The following is a 7277-nucleotide window of genomic DNA, read 5'->3' as shown; positions in this document are numbered from 1 at the left end:
GCTCAACTTGTTGGCTCAGGTCTTCTTATTTATGCTAGTATTCCTTATGACATCATACACAGCCTGTCAGTGTTTCAAGGAAAGGGTTAACTCGGACTTGTTTTTTCTCTCAACCTGTAAATGGGGTCTCTTCTTGGAGGTCATATGTTGTATACATCCTAAAGCCTTCCAGCGCACACTTGGATTCATTTAAAAAAAAAAAAAAAAAAAAAGGAACAAAGATTATGTAACAGAAAAAAAACGTATCATCAACCTTCTGGTTTCATGTCTTAGATCCTGTTTCACTAGTTTAATACCTCTTAATGTTGGAAAATCAGCATATGATCCTGTCATCCTTCTCCTCAGTGGGTTGTTGTTGCATTATTCCTTCAAAATCTCTTCAACAGGCACTCGTATAACGCTTATAGCCAGCCGGGGAGAAATAGCAGCACTAATCTCAGAATGATGCCCTTATTTCCATCATTACAATGAAATGGGAGGAAAAAAACAAGTGTGGTTTTGTTTTATTTCTCCCTCTCTTTTTTTTAGGGTTGATGTTTCTTCGACATTTTATGGAGCTGCTGTTGTCTAAGTGGCAGCCGCAGCTCTAGCAGACTGTGGCGAGCCGTTGGTGGCAGGAGTTGTGTTGTGGGCTTGTGACTCACTCTGTTATTGTTCCTTGGGAAGTTATGCACTTGCCTCGGCTGCGTGCTTTGAAGATTAACTTCATCTGATTGTAATAGAGTTGAGGTACTCAGAGCTTTAGGTTAAGAATCCCTTGTTATCTCTTCTATTTTTCAGGGTCTTTTCTCCATCAGGATTTTGCACCTTGGCCTCTGCAGACAATAGGATCTGGTCTTCCTGAGGTCTCCCTTAAGCAGAGCTACGCCTCTGGCTTGGCCTGCTGAATTAGGCAGCTTAGCTGATTCATATTTGGGTGTTTTAATTCGCCTGTGTTTTATAGCAGGCTGCTGAGCCGGCGGTTTCCTCATTAAAGGACACATGAAAGCAGGCAGTAAAGGAGCCGTGGTGAGACCGGCCTGTGCTGACGTCTGAAGGGGACGCGAACGACTGAGGGACCGACCAAGTCTCGAGCCAGCCGGTCTGAGCCGGAGGGCCTCACCCTCTCGGCTGGGCAGCCAGTGGTGGGACACCAGACACACCACACAGACTGTCTCAACACCAGCATACAACACTAAAGTGTCAGCAAGAGTTCAGCGTTTGATGCATAGGTTTTGACTGTACAAATATGTCAGTTTTACAACACCAAAGTGATTTATTTTGGGGGGGTTTATTCTACAAGGAAACCTAAATCAACCTGAGCTAAACTAATTTAGAAATTAAAGTTGTGCATATTATACACAGATAATTAATTTTTGCCTCGCTCTATCACTCTAGTATCTGCTTCTGGTTAATTTCCCACCTGGTTAACCCCCCCCTCTGCCATTTGGAGATTAAAACAGCCTCGGCACTGAGAGTTGCGGCTGTGATAAATACCTGAGGCAACAGCGTTCATTATTTCCCCATTATAACGGCGGGTGGATCCTCTCTGCTGTTTAACGACTTGCTCTTTAAGGAAGTAAGAGTGGTGGGGTCATGGGGCAGGGAAGGAGGGGCGAGGCTAAGCACCCCGTGATTCATATCAAACGCACGTTAAGTGGCATGCGGCTAAATTAGTGGCTGAAATCTAGCAGGTATTACAGCTCGCCCAGTGGTGTGTAACAAGCCAGCCACTGTCTCGCTGCGTAGTAATGTGGTCTTGATATCTTTTACATGAACCCACCAATAATATTCAGGCCATTTAGCCCTGGTTCATATCCACACCCACAGCGTCTGCACATCAACTCGACACCCACACGTCTTCTTCCTGTTTTGTAGACATCATTCCCCCATTTTGAGTCACTGACTCCGTTTAGGTTCATTAGTGAAGATAATTCCATTTCAGACAGCAGGTCAGCACATTACATGTCTTGTCGACAGCAAGGCGCATAACAACAACTAATTATAACTGTGAAGTCCTCATTAGAATATTTATGGGGGTGTAATGGCTTGGAATGAAACATGGACCCACTACCTGGTTAAAAGGTTGGATCACAGCAACGTGAGTAAATACCTAAAGGCAAGCAGGCCATTTAAAATATGGCCCTGCTTACCTTGTGAACTTGTTCTCTACTGTTCCCTCCCACTACTTCTGCCATTGCAGTTCATATCTTCTAATTAATCCAATCAGTTTCCCCAAATTTTTTAACAACACCCCTGGCTTTCTTTAGCATGATAGATTCATACTCATAGATTCATAAAGCCATACATACCTGGCTTTCTTTTTCTACCTTTTCCTCCTCTTACACTGTATACTTCCTTTCTCACATTACCTCCCACACACCCTCTGTCACCTGTGAATAACGACAACATACACGCTCTATTCATCACATCCTACTGCACATGCTCAGTAGCTCTTCATTATATTAATTACTCTCATTGGAAGAGTGATCATCAACCCCGTCAGAATCCATCACACCGGTTCCCACAGAGGCCCGGGCCCGGTAAATAATCACTAGTGTCGGTAAAAGGGCTCTGGCCCTGCCAGTCCCGTCGGACCCACCACGGTGGGCCCCCAAAACCCAGGGGGGGTGCAGCTCCCACCGAGCTCCATTCATCTCTGCCACCAACTAGGGGAGAAAGTACCAACAACACCTGATCCAGAAGTGCTGCTTCAGACTCGTTATTGGATAAGAGTTGCTGAGAGTGGTGTAAAGGCACTCTTATCCAGACTTAGCAATCAGAGAGGGAAAACACATTCTGAGGGGTAATAAGGGTCTGAAAGACTAAGAAAATATGGAATCCCACCAAATTTATTAACTTTAAAAAAATGAACCATGGACCGTTAAACAGACAGCACATTCACACCAGACATGCACAGTGTAGTTCATCAAGCTGTGCAATAAAAACTTTCTGATTTCCATTTTCAGTTTCCTCAATACTAAGTATTCCACAGTCAGCTGTTAGTGCAAGGTTCATAAAGACACGGATGAGTGAGTTTGGTGTGGAAGAACTTGACTGGCCTGCACAAAGTCCTGGCCTCAACCTGACAGAACACCTTTGGAATAAAACTGTGAGCCACTAAATATTCCTTAGGCAACTGTTAGTCGTATTATAACAAAGTGGAAGGAATTGGGAATAACAACAACTCAGCAATGAAGTAGTAAGCCACATAAAATCCCTGAGCAGATGCTGAGGTGCATAGCTCTCAGAGGTTTTCAACTTTTTGCAGAGTCAGTCACTACAGACCTCCAGACTTCATGTGGCCTTCAGATTAGCTCAAGAGCAGTGCACAGAGAACTTCATGGAATGGGTTTCCATGGCTGAGCAGCTGCATCCAATCCTTACATCACCAAGCGCACTGCAACGCATCAGATACAGTGATGTAAAGCATGGCTCCACAGGGCTCTAGAACAGTAGAGGCGTGTTCTCTGGAGTGATGAATCATGCTTCTCCGTCTGTAGAGATCGGCAGGATCAGTGTGTGTAACCCTAGATGGCCTTTATTTTGAAAAGACTACAGGAATTATATGAAGTTATGGCCTGAAGTGCCCCTGACTGGGTTGTGTTTTAGGGGTTAGTTTGATGCATAATTCATAAAAAATAATAACTGTTTAGGAGCCATGAGTAAGTAACTTTTTTCTTTGTGCTATTTAAATTTGAAGGAATAGATCTGTAATTTTTTTCTTTTGTTTTATTTCCCACTAACCCCACTGACTGCATGTCGTTAGACTGCGGGACAATGCCAGAGTACCCGGAGAGAACCCACCCAAACACGGGAAGAACATGCAAAGGCCACACAGAAAAGCAACATTGGTAACCAGCAGGGTTAGGTTAAATGGAGATTCCAAATTGCCAATAGATGTGAGTGAGAGTGTGAATGGTTGTCTTTCTCTCTGTGCTCACCCTGTAACAGATTGGCAACCTGTCCAGGGTTTACACTGCCTCATACCCTATGGTAGCTGGGATAGGGTCCAGCCTTTTCTACTGGTCACTGGAGTCCAGGTGCAACACCTTAAATAATAATAAGAGAAAAAAATTCTGGCCCAGTTTAGTTTATAGCAGTATGTTAATCTGATTTTGTCAATGTCACTGCAGTGCAGCGATGCAAAATAGGCAATAAACTTTACATGTGTGTAGCTGAGGTCAAAATGACTGCTGAGTATGAACCTAGGTATGATGGAACCCCACTTTATATCCACTGTAACACTTTTTGTTGTTGTTGTTTTTAACTTATGAAGTAGCTATATTTTTGAAGGTGGGTGTACACTGGGAACTCACTGGTTGGTGTGATCCCACCATGACAATGTCTTTAGTTAAAATCTGTGTGGAGCTTGTATTTATGCAGTGTACTCCCAAATCAATGAAACGCAAAATGCAACACAACAAAACATTTGCACTGGGACTCAGGCATAAATTGGCAACAGCTGCAGGACCTGAAATGCTGGCCAAAAGTGTTTGGAACTTACTCTAAATATACCATAACCAGTCTTTTAAGACTTACACTCATTGTCCTGAGCATAGCAACTTTCTGATGGCCTCATCTTGCTCCGTTTAAAGCTCTCTTCATGGCCAATTGGCCAGAAACCTCATTCTCATCTCTTGCTAATTGAATGGAGAAAGAATGAGAGAGAGAGAGAGAGAGAGAGAGAGAGAGAGAGGCAGAGAAGGGGGGGAGAGAAGGGGGATAGAGGAAGGACTGATGTGATAAGGGACGAGGAAGAGGAGAGAAAACAAGTAGTGGTGTAGCATGCAAGGCCTCATTGATTAGGTGGTGAGCGGTGCAATGTTTCTCTCCTGACACTTACACGCATTAAAGCTACATAAACACCCATAATTGGTTCGTTTAGAGCAGAGTGGAGGGAAACAGTTCACACATACACACGAGCACAGCCATCTACTGTCTGTATGTGTGTGAGGAATACAGAGAGAAAGGAGGAGCAAAATTAAATGCTTATGAAAAAAAAAAGCTTGCCGTGTGGTTTGTATGTTTAAAAGATGCCTGAAAATATTTCTGCGTGTCTCATAAGTCCCAGTGCTGCGCAAAGTAGGAATGATAAAACCATCCTTAGAGATTTGGGATGACAATAACACTCACTTCAGGGAGACGAAGAAATGGGAGGGACGCTGCTGACTGTGACAAATTAGCTCTCAAATATTGAGGTAGCCGATTGGCTGTGCCCATCAGGAGGGAGAGATACGGTTGGCTGGCTGAGTTGATGGATAGTTATTATGTCATTCTAATAAAAGAAGATGCAACTTAGGGGCTTTTCAGTTCAATGATAGTTGTGGTAGGCTGTTCAGCGCTGTCATACGGGATCCTGGGAGTATCGGTGCTCATCTATGCTCATCATCTCATCTTGTGCAGCTCTAAAATGAGAAAGCAAAAGAAAACTGCAGAAAAGTGAGAGGACAACAAGAAATTAGATGCAAAAAGCAAGTGCATGTGTGCATTCTGCCGCGCTGCGGTATGTGAGCTTATGAGTTCTTGATAACAGTGTGTGTGTGAGAGAGGCAATATTCAGGGTGTTCTCTGAGTCCCGTAGCACCACATCCATCAGGTCATAAGACCCCCTGACAGAGTGTAACTAGCACCCTCCTATTCCCACCCCAAAGGGCCATGTCAGTGACTGAATGGAGTGCTCCCTGGATGTGGAATGATGGGATTCCTCAGTCTTGCCTGTCATCTCTAATCCACCACTCTCACCCACACAGCTGAATCTTCTCCCTCGTTCTTTCGCTTGCTCATGTTGTGCGCTTGCTCAAATGTTCGCTGAACCCTCGTTCTCCATCTCCACGCAAGGTAGGGCCACAAATAAATTTGCATTCACTGCCAATTCAGATGCTGCATCAACATCGCTGAATCTACATAGCGTTGACACATCCAGGTGCTAAGTCACCATTATGTCTCCCTCCAAGGCGCGGACACACTCGTGCAGGCAGGTCACAGTGGCCCCAGAGCACTGGACTGTGCTAAGCAGGTAAATATAGCGAGGACAAGCTTTATTAGAATAGAAAAGGCTCTCTTACTGTCAGGGGGAACACGGCCAATTGGAACGTATCTTTACCTCAATGTCCACCATCAACAGCCAACCTCATCTGTTCTAAAAGAATTTCTACATCTGGGTTTCGCCTTTTCTTTACTGCACCTGAAAGAAGAACTTTATCATTATATAATTCCTTTTGGGTGTTTTAAATTCTGTCTCCTGTGCATCCTCTATGATTGACTGCAATCTCTGTTCATTAAAAAAAAGCATGTGTGACATGTCTCTCTAATGTAACAGCCCAGCAGATTACCACATTACCTCCAAATCAATAACCTCAAAGGCAAAAAATAAGGCTGATGTTTCATTTCATGTCACCTCTACATGAACGCACAAACACACACTTTATGCATTTGCACATTCAGGTTCATTTTGCTGTTAGAATTTATTGATAGAGGTAGAAAAAGTAGAAATAGAAAGGTGATGACAGTAAGGTGGAGACTGTGTACAATTGCCTGGCCCTGTCACTGCTAACAGAGCGTGCAAACAAAGATCCATCCATTCTGGATCCTCCAAAGCTCATTGATCCCACCAGCGTCAAGACGGAGTAAGGACCCCTCTCCCTTTCGCATCACTCCGTACTCAGTCTGTTACTGGGATCAATATTGATTATCATCCTTAAACTGCCTGTTTTTGACCATGTGCTTCCATGTAGAGCTGCTCCAGTGTAGCCAAAAGAGTTTGTGAATGTTTGAGGAAACAAACAAGAAAAGAAAATGTCCAGAGTGACTTTTTTTAATATATATACATATTTGTGACCTAAAGGAGAAGTGGGAAATGCAGGATATGAAAGGAAATGAAAGAATAGAAGGAAGATGTGGAGGATGTGATGCAAGTTTAGACTTTTTGAATGCAAAATCAGGCTCTAATCACATGTATATTTTCTCTCCACATAGCTCTGAACTGGTCATTAGCTGGCTGCCACACATTTGCCACTAAAGACAGGTACATACAAGCATCGGGATCAAGAGTCCATCTCCTTTCTGCCCTCTTTTATCCCACACTCCCACCTCACATCTTTGGCTTCATCCCGTCAATCATACCTCTCAGATAGCCCCATGATTACAATCGACACTCAAATGATGGAAGTGAATAAAACTCATTACTGACAGTCAGCGTGAGTCATGGGCGGCCATTAAAAGTTGCGTCTGGCCCGCAGCCGTCCATTCCTCAGCTTTGCTTTATGATAGGAGACCTGGTTGGGTTCCCGTCGCCT

This window comes from Simochromis diagramma, unplaced genomic scaffold (assembly GCF_900408965.1).
Source record: "Simochromis diagramma unplaced genomic scaffold, fSimDia1.1 OVJJ01000753.1, whole genome shotgun sequence".
NCBI classification, from domain to species: domain Eukaryota; kingdom Metazoa; phylum Chordata; class Actinopteri; order Cichliformes; family Cichlidae; genus Simochromis; species Simochromis diagramma.
The sequence above is the reverse complement of the archived record's forward strand: the minus strand, read 5'-3'. Positions refer to the sequence as shown.